Here is a 19,069-nt window from a genome sequence, read left to right as displayed (position 1 = left end):
TCACTTTTGATCAGAATACATGCAGACTCACACCTAATGCTTGGTACTGCTATCAGAGTGAAGACATACAGGGAATAGGCATTTTCATGTGTTTCTATCAATTTTAGCGTGATTGGGCCCAAACTAGTCACTTTTCATCAGAGTTGATGCAGACTCGTCCAAAACGCTCTGTTGTAGTAGAAGAGTCACGGCACACAAAGAATATGCATTTTCATGTATTTTTGTCAATTTCAGCGTTATTGGTCCCAAACTAATCACTTTTGATCAGAATTCATGCAGACTCACACCTAATGCTTGTTACTGCTAGCAGAGTGAAGACACACAAAGAATATGCATTTTAATGTATTTTTGTCAATTTCAGCGTTATTGGTCCCAAACTAGTCACTTTTCATTAGAATTGATGCAGACTCACACCTAATGCTTGGTACTGCTAGCAGAGTGAAGACACACAGAGAATATGCATTTTCATGTTTTTTTTGTCAATTTCAGCGTTATTGGTCCCAAACTAGTCACTTTTGATCAGAATTCATGCAGACTCACACCTAATGCTTGGTACTGTTATCAGAGTGAAGACACACAGGGAATAGGCATTTTCATGTGTTTCTATCAATTTTAGCGTGATTTGGCCCAAACTAGTCACTTTTCATCAGAGTTCATGCAGACACGTCCAAAACGCTCTGTTGTAGTAGAAGAGTCACGGCACACAAAGAATATGGATTTTCATGTGTTTTTGTCAATTTCAGCGTTATTGGGCCCAAACTATTCACTTTTCATCAGAGTTGATGCAGACTCGTCCAAAACGCTCTGTTGTAGTAGAAGAGTCACGGCACACAAAGAATATGCATTGTCATGTGTTTTCGTCAATTTCAGCGTTATTGGGCCCAAACTATTCACTTTTCATCAGAGTTGATGCAGACTCGTCCAAAACGCTCTGTTGTAGTAGAAGAGTCACGGCACACAAAGAATATGCATTTTCATGTGTTTTAGTCAATTTCAGCGTTATTGGGCCCAAACTAGTCACTTTTGATCAGAATTCATGCAGACTCACACCTAATGCTTGTTACTGCTAGCAGAGTGAAGACACACAGAGAATATGCATTTTTATGTTTTTTTGTCAATTTCAGCGTTATTGGTCCCAAACTAGTCACTTTTGATCAGAATTCATGCAGACTCACACCTAATGCTTGGTACTGCTAGCAGAGTGAAGACACACAGAGAGAAGGCATTTTCATGTGTTTCCATCAATTTTAGCGTTATTGGGCCAAAACTAGTCACTTTTCATCAGAACTGATGCCGACTCGTTCAAAACGCTCTGTTGTAGTAGAAGAGTCACGGCACACACAGAATATGCATTTTCATGTGTTTTTGTCAATTTCAGCGTTACTGGGCCCAAACTAGTCACTTTTCATCAGAATTCATGCAGACTCACACCTAATGCTTGGTACTGCTAGCAGAGTGAAGACACACAGAGAGAAGGCATTTTCATGTGTTTCCATCAATTTTAGCGTTATTGGGCCCAAACTAGTCACTTTTCATCAGAACTGATGCCGACTCGTCCAAAACGCTCTGTTGTAGTAGAAGAGTCACGGCACACACAGAATATGCATTTTCATGTGTTTTTGTCAATTTCAGCGTGATTGGGCCCAAACTAGTCACTTTTCATTAGAATTCATGCAGACTCACACCTCATGCTTGGTACTGCTAGCAGAGTGAAGACACACAGAGAGAAGGCATTTTCATGTGTTTCCATCAATTTTAGCGTTATTGGGCCAAAACTAGTCACTTTTCATCAGAATTCATGCAGACTCACACCTAATGCTTGGTACTGCTAGCAGAGTGAAGACACACAGAGAATATGCATTTTCATGTTTTTTTTGTCAATTTCAGCGTTATTGGTCCCAAACTAGTCACTTTTGATCAGAATTCATGCAGACTCACACCTAATGCTTGGTACTGCTATCAGAGTGAAGACACACAGGGAATAGGCATTTTCATGTGTTTCTATCAATTTTAGCGTGATTTGGCCCAAACTAGTCACTTTTCATCAGAGTTGATGCAGACTCGTCCAAAACGCTCTGTTGTAGTAGAAGAGTCACGGCACACAAAGAATATGCATTTTCATGTATTTTTGTCAATTTCAGCGTTATTGGTCCCAAACTAGTCACTTTTGATCAGAATTCATGCAGACTCACACCTAATGCTTGGTAATGCTAGCAGAGTGAAGACACACAGGGAATAGGCATTTTCATGTGTTTCTATCAATTTTAGCGTGATTGGGCCCAAACTAGTCACTTTTCATCAGAATTGATGCAGACTCGTCCAAAACGCTCTGTTGTAGTAGAAGAATCACGCCACACACAGAATATGCATTTTTATGTGTTTCTGTCAATTTTAGCGTTATTGGGCCCAAACTAGTCACTTTTCATCAGAATTGATGCCGACTCGTCCAAAACGCTCTCTTGTAGTAGAAGAGTCACGGCACACACAGAATATGCATTTTCATGTGTTTTTGTCAATTTCAGCGTGATTGGTCCCAAACCAGTCACTTTTCATCAGAATTGATGCAGACTCACACCTAATGCTTGTTATTGCTAGCAGAGTGAAGACACACAGGGAATAGGCATTTTCATGTGTTTCTATCAATTTTTGTGTTATTGGGCCCAAACTAGTCACTTTTCATCAGAATTGATGCAGACTCGTCCAAAACGCTCTGTTGTAGTAGAAGAGTCACGGCACACACAGAATATGCATTTTCATGTGTTTTTGTCAATTTCAGCGTGATTGGGCCTAAACTAGTCACTTTTCATCAGAATTGATGCAGACTCACACCTAATGCTTGGTACTGCTAGCAGAGTGAAAATACACATGGAATAGGCATTTTCATGTGTTTTTATCAATTTTAGCGTTATTGGGCCCAAACTAGTCACTTTTCATCAGAACTGATGCCGACTCGTCCAAAACGCTCTGTTGTAGAAGAAGAGTCACGGCACACACAGAATATGCATTTTCATGTGTTTCTGTCAATTTCAGCGTGATTGGACCCAAACTAGTCACTTTTCATCAGAATTGATGCAGACTCACACCTCATGCTTGGTACTGCTAGCAGAGTGGAGACACACAGAGAGAAGGCATTTTCATGTGTTTCCATCAATTTTATCGTTATTGGGCCAAAACTAGTCACTTTTCATCAGAACTGATGCCGACTCGTCCAAATCGCTCTGTTGTAGTAGAAGAGTCACGGCACACACAGAATATGCATTTTCATGTGTTTTTGTCAATTTCAGCGTTATTGGTCCCAAACTAGTCACTTTTGATCAGAATACATGCAGACTCACACCTAATGCTTGGTACTGCTATCAGAGTGAAGACATACAGGGAATAGGCATTTTCATGTGTTTCTATCAATTTTAGCGTGATTGGGCCCAAACTAGTCACTTTTCATCAGAGTTGATGCAGACTCGTCCAAAACGCTCTGTTGTAGTAGAAGAGTCACGGCACACAAAGAATATGCATTTTCATATATTTTTGTCAATTTCAGCGTTATTGGTCCCAAACTAATCACTTTTGATCAGAATTCATGCAGACTCACACCTAATGCTTGTTACTGCTAGCAGAGTGAAGACACACAAAGAATATGCATTTTAATGTATTTTTGTCAATTTCAGCGTTATTGGTCCCAAACTAGTCACTTTTGATCAGAATTCATGCAGACTCACACCTAATGCTTGGTAATGCTAGCAGAGTGAAGACACACAGGGAATCGGCATTTTCATGTGTTTCTATCAATTTTAGCGTGATTGGGCCCAAACTAGTCACTTTTCATCAGAATTGACGCAGACTTGTCCAAAACGCTCTGTTGTAGTAGAAGAGTCACGGCACACAAAGAATATGCATTTTCATATGTTTTTGTCAATTTCACCGTTATTGGGCCCAAACTAGTCACTTTTCATCTGAGTTGATGCAGACTCGTCCAAAACGCTCTGTTGTAGTAGAAGAGTCACGGCACACAAACAATATGCATTTTCATGTGTTTTAGTCAATTTCAGCGTTATTGGTCCCAAACTAGTCACTTTTGATCAGAATTCATGCAGACTCACACCTAATGCTTGGTACTGCTATCAGAGTGAAGACACACAGGGAATAGGCATTTTCATGTGTTTCTATCAATTTTAGCGTGATTTGGCCCAAACTAGTCACTTTTCATCAGAGTTGATGCAGACACGTCCAAAACGCTCTGTTGTAGTAGAAGAGTCACGGCACACAAAGAATATGGATTTTCATGTGTTTTTGTCAATTTCAGCGTTATTGGGCCCAAACTATTCACTTTTCATCAGAGTTGATGCAGACTCGTCCAAAACGCTCTGTTGTAGTAGAAGAGTCACGGCACACAAAGAATATGCATTTTCATGTGTTTTAGTCAATTTCAGCGTTATTGGGCCCAAACTAGTCACTTTTGATCAGAATTCATGCAGACTCACACCTAATGCTTGGTACTGCTAGCAGAGTGAAGACACACAGAGAATATGCATTTTCATGTTTTTTTTTGTCAATTTCAGCATTATTGGTCCCAAACTAGTCACTTTTGATCAGAATTCATGCAGACTCACACCTAATGCTTGGTACTGCTATCAGAGTGAAGACACACAGGGAATAGGCATTTTCATGTGTTTCTATCAATTTTAGCGTGATTTGGCCCAAACTAGTCACTCTTCATCAGAGTTGATGCAGACTCGTCCAAAACGCTCTGTTGTAGTAGAAGAGTCACGGCATACAAAGAATATGGATTTTCATGTGTTTTTGTCAATTTCAGCGTTATTGGGCCCTAACTATTCACTTTTCATCAGAGTTGATGCAGACTCGTCCAAAACGCTCTGTTGTAGTAGAAGAGTCACGGCACACAAAGAATATGCATTGTCATGTGTTTTAGTCAATTTCAGCGTTATTGGGCCCAAACTATTCACTTTTCATCAGAGTTGATGCAGACTCGTCCAAAACGCTCTGTTGTAGTAGAAGAGTCACGGCACACAAAGAATATGCATTTTCATGTGTTTTAGTCAATTTCAGCGTTATTGGGCCCAAACTAGTCACTTTTGATCAGAATTCATGCAGACTCACACCTAATGCTTGGTACTGCTATCAGAGTGAAGACACACAGGGAATAGGCATTTTCATGTGTTTCTATCAATTTTAGCGTGATTGGGCCCAAACTAGTCACTTTTCATCAGAGTTGATGCAGACTCGTCCAAAACGCTCTGTTGTAGTAGAAGAGTCACGGCACACAAAGAATATGCATTTTCATGTGTTTTTGTCAATTTCAGCGTTATTGGTCCCAAACTAGTCACTTTTGATCAGAATTCATGCAGACTCACACCTAATGCTTGTTACTGCTAGAAGAGTGAAGACACACAGAGAATATGCATTTTCATGTTTTTTTGTCAATTTCAGCGTTATTGGTCTCAAACTAGTCACTTTTGATCAGAATTCATGCAGACTCACACCTAATGCTTGGTACTGCTAGCAGAGTGAAGACACACAGAGAGAAGGCATTTTCATGTGTTTCCATCAATTTTAGCGTGATTGGGCCCAAACTAGTCACTTTTCATCAGAATTGACGCAGACTTGTCCAAAACGCTCTGTTGTAGTAGAAGAGTCACGGCACACAAAGAATATGCATTTTCATGTGTTTTTGTCAATTTCACCGTTATTGGGCCCAAACTAGTCACTTTTCATCTGAGTTGATGCAGACTCGTCCAAAACGCTCTGTTGTAGTAGAAGAGTCACGGCACACAAACAATATGCATTTTCATGTGTTTTAGTCAATTTCAGCGTTATTGGGCCCAAACTAGTCACTTTTCATTAGAATTTATGCAGACTCACACCTCATGCTTGGTACTGCTAGCAGAGTGAAGACACACAGAGAGAAGGCATTTTCATGTGTTTCCATCAATTTTAGCGTTATTGGGCCAAAACTAGTCACTTTTCATCAGAACTGATGCAGACTCGTCCAAAACGCTCTGTTGTAGTAGAAGAGTCACGGCACACAGAGAATATGCATTTTCATGTTTTTTTTGTCAATTTCAGCGTTATTGGTCCCAAACTAGTCACTTTTGATCAGAATTCATGCAGACTCACACCTAATGCTTGGTACTGCTATCAGAGTGAAGACACACAGGGAATAGGCATTTTCATGTGTTTCTATCAATTTTAGCGTGATTTGGCCCAAACTAGTCACTCTTCATCAGAGTTGATGCAGACTCGTCCAAAACGCTCTGTTGTAGTAGAAGAGTCACGGCATACAAAGAATATGGATTTTCATGTGTTTTTGTCAATTTCAGCGTTATTGGGCCCTAACTATTCACTTTTCATCAGAGTTGATGCAGACTCGTCCAAAACGCTCTGTTGTAGTAGAAGAGTCACGGCACACAAAGAATATGCATTGTCATGTGTTTTAGTCAATTTCAGCGTTATTGGGCCCAAACTATTCACTTTTCATCAGAGTTGATGCAGACTCGTCCAAAACGCTCTGTTGTAGTAGAAGAGTCACGGCACACAAAGAATATGCATTTTCATGTGTTTTAGTCAATTTCAGCGTTATTGGGCCCAAACTAGTCACTTTTGATCAGAATTCATGCAGACTCACACCTAATGCTTGGTACTGCTATCAGAGTGAAGACACACAGGGAATAGGCATTTTCATGTGTTTCTATCAATTTTAGCGTGATTGGGCCCAAACTAGTCACTTTTCATCAGAGTTGATGCAGACTCGTCCAAAACGCTCTGTTGTAGTAGAAGAGTCACGGCACACAAAGAATATGCATTTTCATGTGTTTTTGTCAATTTCAGCGTTATTGGTCCCAAACTAGTCACTTTTGATCAGAATTCATGCAGACTCACACCTAATGCTTGTTACTGCTAGCAGAGTGAAGACACACAGAGAATATGCATTTTCATGTTTTTTTGTCAATTTCAGCGTTATTGGTCCCAAACTAGTCACTTTTGATCAGAATTCATGCAGACTCACACCTAATGCTTGGTACTGCTAGCAGAGTGAAGACACACAGAGAGAAGGCATTTTCATGTGTTTCCATCAATTTTAGCGTTATTGGGCCCAAACTAGTCACTTTTCATCAGAACTGATGCCGACTCGTCCAAAACGCTCTGTTGTAGTAGAAGAGTCACGGCACACACAGAATATGCATTTTCATGTGTTTTTGTCAATTTCAGCGTGATTGGGCCCAAACTAGTCACTTTTCATTAGAATTCATGAAGACTCACACCTCATGCTTGGTACTGCTAGCAGAGTGAAGACACACAGAGAATATGCATTTTCATGTTTTTTTTGTCAATTTCAGCGTTATTGGTCCCAAACTAGTCACTTTTGATCAGAATTCATGCAGACTCACACCTAATGCTTGGTACTGCTATCAGAGTGAAGACACACAGGGAATAGGCATTTTCATGTGTTTCTATCAATTTTAGTGTTATTGGGCCCAAACTAGTCACTTTTCATCAGAATTGATGCAGACTCGTCCAAAACGCTCTGTTGTAGTAGAAGAGTCACGGCACACACAGAATATGCATTTTCATGTGTTTTTGTCAATTTCAGCGTGATTGGGCCTAAACTAGTCACTTTTCATCAGAATTGATGCAGACTCACACCTAATGCTTGGTACTGCTAGCAGAGTGAAAATACACAGGGAATAGGCATTTTCATGTGTTTTTATCAATTTTAGCGTTATTGGGCCCAAACTAGTCACTTTTCATCAGAACTGATGCCGACTCGTCCAAAACGCTCTGTTGTAGAAGAAGAGTCACGGCACACACAGAATATGCATTTTCATGTGTTTCTGTCAATTTCAGCGTGATTGGGCCCAAACTAGTCACTTTTCATCAGAACTGATGCAGATTCACCCAAAACGCTCTGTTGTAGTAGAAGAGTCACGGCACACACAGAATATGCATTTTCATGTGTTTTTGTCAATTTCAGCGTGATTGGGCCCAAACTAGTCACTTTTCATCAGAATTGATGCAGACTCACACCTAATGCTTGGTACTGCTAGCAGAGTGAAGACACACAGGGAATAGGCATTTTCATGTGTTTCTATCAATTTTAGCGTTATTGGGCCCAAACTAGTCACTTTTCATCAGAATTCATGCAGATTCACACCTAATGCTTGGTTCTGCTAGCAGAGTGAAGACACACAGAGAATATGCATTTTCATGTGTTTTTGTCAATTTCAGCGTGATTGGACCCAAACTAGTCACTTTTCATCAGAATTGATGCAGACTCGTCCAAAACGCTCTGTTATAATAGAAGAGTCACGGAATAAACACAATATGAATTTTCATGTGTTTTTGTCAATTTCAGCGTGATTGGACCCAAACTAGTCACTTTTCATCAGAATTGATGCAGACTCACACCTAATGCTTGGTACTGCTAGCAGAGTGAAGACACACAGAGAATAGGCATTTTCATGTGTTTTTCTCAATTTCAGCGTTATTGGGCCCAAGCTAGTCACTTTTCATCAGAATTGATGTAGACTCACACCTAATGCTTGGTACTGCTAGCAGAGTGAAGACACACAGGGAATAGGCATTTTCATGTGTTTCTATCAATTTTAGTGTTATTGGGCCCAAACTAGTCACTTTTCATTAGAATTGATGCAGACTCGTCCAAAACGCTCTGTTGTAGTAGAAGAGTCACGGCGCACACAGAATATGCATTTTCATGTGTTTTTGTCAATTTCAGCGTGATTGGGCCCAAACTAGTCACTTTTCATCAGAATTGATGCAGACTCACACCTAATGCTTGGTACTGCTAGCAGAGTGAAAACACACAGGGAATAGGCATTTTCATGTGTTTTTATCAATTTTAGCGTTATTGGGCCCAAACTAGTCACTTTTCATCAGAACTGATGCAGATTCACCCAAAACGCTCTGTTGTAGTAGAAGAGTCACGGCACACACAGAATATGAATTTTCATGTGTTTTTGTCAATTTCAGCTTTATTCGGCCCAAACTAGTCACTTTTCATCAGAATTCATGAAGACTCGTCCAAAACGCTCTGTTGTAGTAGAAGAGTCACGGTACACACAGAATATGCATTTTCATGTGTTATTGTCAATTTCAGCGTGATTGGGCCGAAACTAGTCACTTTTCATCAGAATTGATGCAGACTCACACCTAATGCTTGGTACTGCTAGCAGAGTGAAGACACACAGGGAATAGGCATTTTCATGTGTTTCTATCAATTTTAGTGTTATTGGGCCCAAACTAGTCACTTTTCATCAGAATTGATGCAGACTCGTCCAAAACGCTCTGTTGTAGTAGAAGAGTCACGGCACACACAGAATATGCATTTTCATGTGTTTTTGTCAATTTCAGCGTGATTGGGCCCAAACTAGTCACTTTTCATCAGAATTGATGCAGACTCACACCTAATGCTTGGTACTGCTAGCAGAGTGAAAACACACAGGGAATAGGCATTTTCATGTGTTTTTATCAATTTTAGCGTTATTGGGCCCAAACTAGTCACTTTTCATCAGAACTGATGCAGATTCACCCAAAACGCTCTGTTGTAGTAGAAGAGTCACGGCACACACAGAATATGAATTTTCATGTGTTTTTGTCAATTTCAGCTTTATTCGGCCCAAACTAGTCACTTTTCATCAGAATTCATGAAGACTCGTCCAAAACGCTCTGTTGTAGTAGAAGAGTCACGGTACACACAGAATATGCATTTTCATGTGTTATTGTCAATTTCAGCGTGATTGGGCCGAAACTAGTCACTTTTCATCAGAATTGATGCAGACTCACACCTAATGCTTGGTACTGCTAGCAGAGTGAAGACACACAGGGAATAGGCATTTTCATGTGTTTTTGTCAATTTCAGCGTTATTGGGCCCAAACTAGTCACTTTTCATCAGAATTGATGCAGACTCGTCCAAAACGCTCTGTTGTAGTAGAAGAGTCACGGAACACACAGAATATGCATTTTCATGTGTTTCTGTCAATTTCAGTGTTATTGGGCCCAAACTAGTCACTTTTCATCAGAATCGATCCTGAAATAAAGGGACAGGTTGACACATGCACTGTACTGCACTGAAAAGCCCACTGAGATAGTCTGTGTGCATACTAACTTCCACACCAGGTGCTCAAGCTGTAAAGACTGATAATTACACCTTGAGGTGGACGAGCACTCCACGCCTTTACTTGAAGAGTTTACCAACTTTTATGTAAACAGTGTCACAGCTCTTGTCAATCAGATGTAAACGGGATGAAGACGAGGTTATAAAACTGAACTTTACATTTCACATCCCTCATTTAAGCCCTACATTTCATGAGCAGTTTCAGCACACACAGAATGGCTGTTTCCCACTTATTTTGCCTCAAAAAAGACTGTTTTCCGAGGAAAGGTACTTCCCATGTAATGGAGCAGAAATGAGTGGTTTTTTGGTGACAGCAGGTGGGGCTGTGGGTTAGGGTTAGGGTTAGTATCTGGATCTGTCATGTCTGGCCTTTTCCCACTTATAAACAAAAAAGCTTAAAGTCTGGGATTTCAAATTCACTTCATCCCTGGGGCGCGTAAAATCTGATTTTTTTTTTCATTGAAAGAACATCATCAAACAGTTACAACTACGTGGTTTTATGATAGCAGCGTTCATAGCAACCACCATAGCAACGATAGAAAGCCTGCAAGAATCTCCGTAATAACTGACAAACTAAACATCATATACATTTATAATGATAATAATAATAATCTTTATCATAATATTAAAAATAATGAAATAAAGTAGTATTAAAATTAAACTGAAATTTAAAATCTGTTTACAGAATAGCATAGCTTTGAAATGGGCTATAAAAGTTGAAATGAAATATTGACTGTACAAAGGAAATACGGACTGTGCTATGGACAAAGAAACCAAGTGTATGAAATGTATGAAAGTGACAAGAGAATAAATTAAACATAAATAATTAATAAATAAAATTAATAAATAATTACATTATGTAACAATGGAGGTTGAATAAAATGCACAATCTAAAGTCCAGTTTGATGAATATTACGAAAGTGAAAGTGTAGGGCTTAAATGAGAGATGTGAAACGTAAAGTTCAGTTTTATAACCCCGTCTTCATCCCGTTTACACGCGTGCGCGCACACGCTCACGTATGCACAATGCTGGAGTGCTTTATAGGATGCCGTGACTCAATATTAATTGACGATGACTTTTTTAAGAAAGATGATTTTATATTAAATATAAACCATGGCAATATATAATTAAATGAGAAACTTCACATTTTACAATCACAGGCTATAAAACACCTATTCTTAATAGAGATAGTGGCGTTTGGATGCAGGTTGCGGTGGATGGCGGCAATTTGAAATGGAATGAAGCCCACTGACGGCAGACAGCCCAAAACAGTAGTCAAACGCGCCACATCCTCCCACAACACCATGCTCTTGCCTAGCCTTCCACTATGAAAACCTGACAAAACTTTATTTCTCCGAATCGAAGGAGAAATAATTATGACTGATAGACTTAAGATAAACCTTTTGTATTGTTGAGTTACTAAGGACACACTGGTGTTTTTGTGTTGAGAAATGTTAAAGATATCATTAAGAGAAAACCTTAACATGGTCACAGTGAAGAAAACACTTCCGGCCGGCGGGTATTCCAGTCAACCAATCGCAGAGCTTCAAATTCTGTTTACTGCACAGTTTATGGCTGATTGAATATACTATACATACACACATTATTTTCCTTACAGTTCAATGTACAGTACAGTACGTTGATCCCGATAATGAATAATAATCTGCAGTACTACGTAATGTTATACTGTCTATATGTTAAGGCTGTTGCTGGCGTCTTCACCATAGCAACGGTCACTGAGGATCATGGATAGGCTAATGTAGCCGCTTCCGCTACTGTACAAAACTGGCAAAATACTTGATTTCTCAGAATTGAAGGTGAAATAAATAAAACGGATTTCCATAACCATATCAAGGAGACCTTCATGTTTTGTGTAGAGAAAAGTGAAAGATATTAAAATCGACAGTGAGGAAAATACTCATATGTATCCTCTTCGGTCCGCCCACCGGACTGGTAAAATTAAAATAAAGAAATAAAAACAAGGATAATATCTTATTACTTAGTGCTATTGTGTGTCCCAAATGAGAAATGAAAAGGGAATTTGCAAAAACCAAAATTGCAGGATCATTTGAATTTGGTTTACTGGATTTTCGTAGGGAAAAAGGAATAGATCACGTGATTTAGGAATAACGATAAAACAAATCGGTAAAAACCAAAACGGGCCGGGTTTGATTGGTTTTTCGTTATTTGATTCTGACACAGAAAACGTTTTTTTTTTTGTTTTTTGTTTTGAAACAAATAACAGCTGAAAAGGCACTTCAGATGTCATGGAGCAGAAATTAGTGGTTTTTCATCAGATCTGAGCCAGAATCATCCCAAATCACCCATTACATGAGCAGAGTCACGGCACACACAGCATATGCTTTTTTATGTGTTTCTTTCGATTTCAATCTTATTCAACACAAACTAGTCACTTTTCATCAGAATCGATGCAGACTCACCCAAAAAGCTCTGCTGTACTGGCAGAGTCACGGCACACTCCGTACATGCATTTTCATGTGTTTCTGTCAATTTTAGTGTTACTGGGCCCAAACTAGTCACTTTTCATCAGAATCGATGCAGACTCGTCCAAAACACTCTGTTGTAGTAGCAGAGTCACGGCACACATAGTATATGCATTTTCATATTTTTCTATCAATTTCAGTGTTATCAGACACAAACTAGTCACTTTTCATCATATTCGATCCAGACTCACACCTAATGCTTGGTTCTGCTAGCAGAGTGAAGGCACACACAGAAAATATGCATTTTCATGTGTTTCTATCAATTTCAGTGTTATCGGACAGAAACTAGTCACTTTTCATCATATTCGATCCAGACTCACACCTAATGCTTGGATCTGCTAGCAGAGTGAAGACACACACCGTACATGCATTTTCATGTGTTTCCATCAATTTCAATGTTATTGGGCTCAAACTAGTCACTTTTCATCACATCCGATCCAGACTCACACCTAATGCTTGGTTATGCAAGCAGAGTGAAGGTACACACAGTATATGCATTTTCATATGTTTCTATCAATTTCAGTGTTATCGGACACAAACTAGACACTTTTCGTCATGGGACACACAGTATATGCATTTTCATGTGTTTCTATCAATTTCAGTGTTATTGGACACAAACTAGTCACTTTTCATCAGAATCGATGCAGACTCACACCGAATGCGAGATTCTGCTAGCAGAGTCACGGCACACACAGTATATGCATTTTCATGTGTTTCTATCAATTTCAGTGTTATTGGGCCCAAGCTAGTCACTTTTCATCAGAATCGATGCAGACTCGTCCAAAACGCTCTGCTGTACTGGCAGAGTCAAGGCACACACTGTACATGCATTTTCATGTGTTTCTGTCAATTTTAGTGTTACTGGGCCCAAACTAGTCACTTTTCATCAGAATCGATGCAGACTCGTCCAAAACACTCTGTTGTAGTAGCAGAGTCACGGCACACATAGTATATGCATTTTCATATTTTTCTATCAATTTCAGTGTTATCAGACACAAACTAGTCACTTTTCATCATATTCGATCCAGACTCACACCTAATGCTTGGTTCTGCTAGCAGAGTGAAGGCACACACAGAAAATATGCATTTTCATGTGTTTCTATCAATTTCAGTGTTATCGGACAGAAACTAGTCACTTTTCATCATATTCGATCCAGACTCACACCTAATGCTTGGATCTGCTAGCAGAGTGAAGACACACACCGTACATGCATTTTCATGTGTTTCCATCAATTTCAATGTTATTGGGCTCAAACTAGTCACTTTTCATCACATCCGATCCAGACTCACACCTAATGCTTGGTTATGCAAGTAGAGTGAAGGTACACACAGTATATGCATTTTCATATGTTTCTATCAATTTCAGTGTTATCGGACAAAAACTAGACACTTTTCGTCATGGGACACACAGTATATGCATTTTCATGTGTTTCTATCAATTTCAGTGTTATTGGACACAAACTAGTCACTTTTCATCATAATCTATGCAGACTCACACCGAATGCGAGATTCTGCTAGCAGAGTCACGGCACACACAGTATATGCATTTTCATGTGTTTCTATCAATTTCAGTGTTATTGGGCCCAAGCTAGTCACTTTTCATCAGAATCGATGCAGACTCGTCCAAAACGCTCTGCTGTACTGGCAGAGTCAAGGCACACACCGTACATGCATTTTCATGTGTTTCTGTCAATTTCAGTGTTATTGGGCTTGGGCCCAATAACATGATGATGATGAAAAGTGACTAGTTTGGACTAGTCACTTTTCATCATATTCGATCCAGACTCACACCTAATGCTTGGTTCTGATAGCAGAGTGAAGACACACAGAGAATATGCATTTTCATGTGTTTCTGTCAATTTCAGTGTTATCGGACACAAAATAGTCACTTTTCATCATATTCGATCCAGACTCACACCTAATGCTTGGTTCTGCTAGCAGAGTGAAGACACACAGAGAATATGCATTTTCATGTGTTTCTATCAATTTCAGTGTTATCGGACAGAAACTAGTCACTTTTCATCATATTCGATCCAGGCTCACACCTAATGCTCGGTTCTGCTAGCAGAGTGAAGGCACACACAGAATATGCATTTTCATGTGTTTCTGTCAATTTCAGTGTTATTGGGCCCAAACTAGTTACTTTTCATCAGAATTGATCCAGACTCACCCAAAACGCTCTGCTGTACTGGCAGAGTCACGGCACACACCGTACATGCATTTTCATGTGTTTCTGTCAATTTCAGTGTGAGCGGGCCCAAACTAGTCACTTTTCATCAGAATCGATGTAGACTCACACTTAATGCTTGGTTCTGCTAGCAGAGTGAAGGCACACACAGTATATGCATTTTCATGTGTTTCTGTCAATTTCAATGTTATTCCACTCAAACTTGTCACTTGTCAATTTCATGACCATATTCATCCCACAGAGCCTTTCCACTGTCATTAATAAAATATGAGTGGATTTTCATCACCTCTGAGTGAAAATCATCCAAAATCACTGATTCTATGGCAGGCAATCGGCAGGAATAGCAAGAAGACTGAAAATCAGTTTTGCACGAGTAAGGGTAATGAGAAAAAAAAATGCTACTGTTAAAATAATCAAAATTTAGGATTGTAAATCAATTAAAGACCATTTCATTCTATGATTCATTCTCATTTCGTCTTCCCCTATTAATGCTTTTCAGTTCATGAATTAGCTTGAAAATGACTTAACACCGCCATCTACAGGCGTTATGCCACTTAGTCATTATTATGAGATAGTAAGTCATTATTATGAGATAGTAAGTCATTATTATGAGATTCTATTCTAGAAATAAATATTTAATCACGGTGGTCCGACCTGTCTGACGTTTCAGCTGGCTTTATTGTATGTACTGTGTTGCTTTGCTAGTGTCTGTAGTTTGTTTTGTATAAATGAAGCTTGAGATGCGCGTGGCTGCTGCGTCGCTTCATCTAGAGATTCGAGGTCTCGCCTATTTTCGCCGCGTGACCGCGGTTCTCATCAGAAATAGACAGGGAACATGATAGAAAGATAGGGCTGCCAGTGGCAGAAACGCCGCAGCAGACACGCTTCCAGTGTGGACGCTACAAGCCTGCGCGACGCAGCAGTTCAGCGATGCACAGGCACTGCTGAGGTTCACGCATCCAGTGTGTCCCAGGGGTTACACCCTCACACACACTGAAAAACCCGAACCCTTTTCCACTCTTTATCGTTACCCACCCATACACAGCAAAGCTTAACCACCCTTCAGTTGAGATCATATCTCAGCTCCCACTCGGCATTCTCAATCAGCGGTGCCGGTGACACGGCGCAGCTAGCGTAAAAATATATGTGAAGTTTGCGGACGTAATAGCTAAGTCTGTCCGTGGAAAAATTAACGGATTCAATCAACGATGTCTTAGTTACAACAAGATTGAGCTAGCAAAGCAGTTTTGTGTTTATATGTGAGGTATTTATTCAGTCTGGGAAACGCCATGATTTCTAGAAAGCATTAGCCCAAGTTGGACGCTCGACTGCATCACTGAAGCACACCCTCTCTGTAATATTGTTTAATTAAGAATGTGATATTCTATCGTCATAAGCCGACACAACAAAGCTCAGAACAAATAAGCCTACAGGGCCAAAAGCGAACATCAAAGAGCTAAACACGACAACGAAGTGCATAGACATTTTTTTAAGGATACTAGCCCATTCTGTGACAACTTTATGACAACAACCTCAATCGATCAAGCACAACAATATGGCCAATGCACGGACCAGAACCACCAAGGCAGGATGATAAAATATGCTTTCACTCACCAGCTGACGGCTCAGAAAAGGACAGCATGGCGGTTTTTCCTCTGGGCAAACTTCACCACGTTGAACCCGCGGTTAATTTTACCAGCAGTTTGAGTGATGACAGTATTCCGTGGCTGGTGGGCTCCGAGGCGCTTTATTTCCAGTTTCTCCTCCAAATAAAGGGTTTATGACGTGTGCTCAAGTATGAAATCCACTTTAATTTTTCCAAGTTAGCTGGTGTTAGCTAAGAAAGTCTTCCCTCGTTTGCCGACTGTAAATTCCAAGCCCACGCTGTAGCCCCACTGCAGCATCATTTGAAATATTTCACCGTTTGAATGGCTATCTGTCAGACAGAGAGCTATCTGATTGGCTATCTATCAGACAGCGAGCCAATCAGCTGTGAAAGATTTCAAATGATGCTGCGGTGGGGCTACGGGTGGCAACCACCATAGCAACGATAGAAAGCCTGCAAGAATCTCCGTAATAACTGACAAACTAAACATCATATACATTTATAATGATAATAATAATAATCTCTATCATAATATTAAAAATAATGAAATAAAGTAGTATTAAAATTAAACTGAAATTTAAAATCTGTTTACAGAATAGCATAGCTTTGAAATTGGCTATAAAGTTGAAATGAAATATTGACTGTACAAAGGAAATATGGACTGTGCTATGGACAAAGAAACCAAGTGTATGAAATATATGAAAGTGACAAGAGAATAAATTAAACGTAAATAATTAATAAATAAAATTGATAAATAATTACATTCTATAAGAATGGAGGTTGAATAAAATGCACAATCTGAAGTCCAGTTTGATGAATATTACGGAAGTGAAAGTGTAGGGCTTAAATGAGGGATGTGAAACGTAAAGTTCAGTTTCATAACCCCGTCTTCATCCTGTTCACACGCATGCACAATGCTGGAGTGCTTTATAGGATGCCATGACTCAATATTAATTGATTGATTAATTGATGACCTTTTAAAGAAAGATGATTTTATATTAAATATACTCAACCACATATTCAGGGCAATATATAATTAAATGAGAAACTTCACTCAATCACAGGCTATAAAACACCTTTTCTTAACCGAGATAGTGGCGTGTGGATAGGCCTACAGGTTGCGGTGGACAGCAGCATTCGGTCACGACTCACGCATTCGTTGTGACTCTGGATCGATGTCTGGATATGATGAAAAGTGACTAGTTTGAGTGGAATAACATGGAAATTGATAAAAACATATAAAAAACCATATGCTGTGTGTGCCGTAACGCTCGGCTGCAATGGCAGAGTCACGGCACACACCGTACATGAATATTCATGTGTTTCTGTCAATTTCAGTGTTATTGGGCCCAAGCTAGTCGCTTTTCATCAGAATCGATGCAGACTCACCCAAAAGACTCGGCTGCACTGGAAGAGTCACGGCACACACCATACATGCATTTTCATGTGTTTCTGTCAATTTCAGTGTTATTGGGCCCAAACTAGTCACTTTTCATCATATTCTATCAAGACTGACACCTAATGCTTGGTTCTGCTAGCAGAGTGAAGACACACAGAGAATATGCATTTTCATGTGTTTCTATCAATTTCAGTGTTATCGGACACAAACTAGTCACTTTTCATCATATTCGATCCAGACTCACACCTAATGCTTGGTTCTGCTAGCAGAGTGAAGGCACACACAATATATGCATTTTCATGTGTTTCTATCAACTTCAGTGTTAGTAGGCCCAAACTAGTCACTTTTCATTATATTCGATACAGACTCAGACCTAATGCTTGGTTCTGCTAGCAGAGTGAAGACACATAGAGAATATGCATTTTCATGTGTTTCTATCAATATCAGTGTTATCGGACAGAAACTAGTCACTGTTCATCATATTCGATCCAGACTCACACCTAATGCTTGGTTCTGCTAGCAGAGTGAAGACACACAGAGACTATGCATTTTCATGTGTTTCTATCAATTTCAGTGTTGTTGGGCCCAAATTAGTCACTTTTCATCATATTCGATCCAGACTCACACCTAATGCTCGGTTCTGCTAGCAGAGTGAAGGCACACACAGAATATGCATTTTCATGTCTTTCTGTCAATTTCAATGTTATTGGGCAGAAACTAGTCACTTTTCATCATATTCGATCAAGACTCAGACCTAATGCTTGGTTCTGCTAGCAGAGTGAAGGCACACACAGTATATGCATTTTCATGTGTTTCTATCAATTTCAGTGTAATTGGGCCCAAACTAGTCACTTTTCATCATATTCGATCCAGACTCACACCTAATGCTTGGTTCTGCTAGTAGAGTGAAGGCACACACAGAATATGCATTTTCATGTGTTTCTGTCAATTTCAGTGTTATCGGGCCCAAACTAGTCACTTTTCATCAGAATCGAAGCAGACTCACACCTAAAGCTTGGTTCTGCTAGCACAGTGAAGGCACACACAGTATATGCATTTTCATGTGTTTCTATGAATTTCAGTGTTATCGGACACAAACCAGTCACTTTTCATCAGAATCGATGCAGACTCACCCAAAAGGCTCTGCTGCACTGGCAGAGTCACGGCACACTCCGTACATGCATTTTCATGTGTTTCTATCAATTTCAGTGTTATTGGGCCCA

The sequence above is a fragment of the Thunnus thynnus genome, chromosome 10, assembly GCF_963924715.1.
Source record: "Thunnus thynnus chromosome 10, fThuThy2.1, whole genome shotgun sequence".
NCBI lineage: Eukaryota > Metazoa > Chordata > Actinopteri > Scombriformes > Scombridae > Thunnus > Thunnus thynnus.
This window is presented reverse-complemented; position numbering follows the sequence as displayed.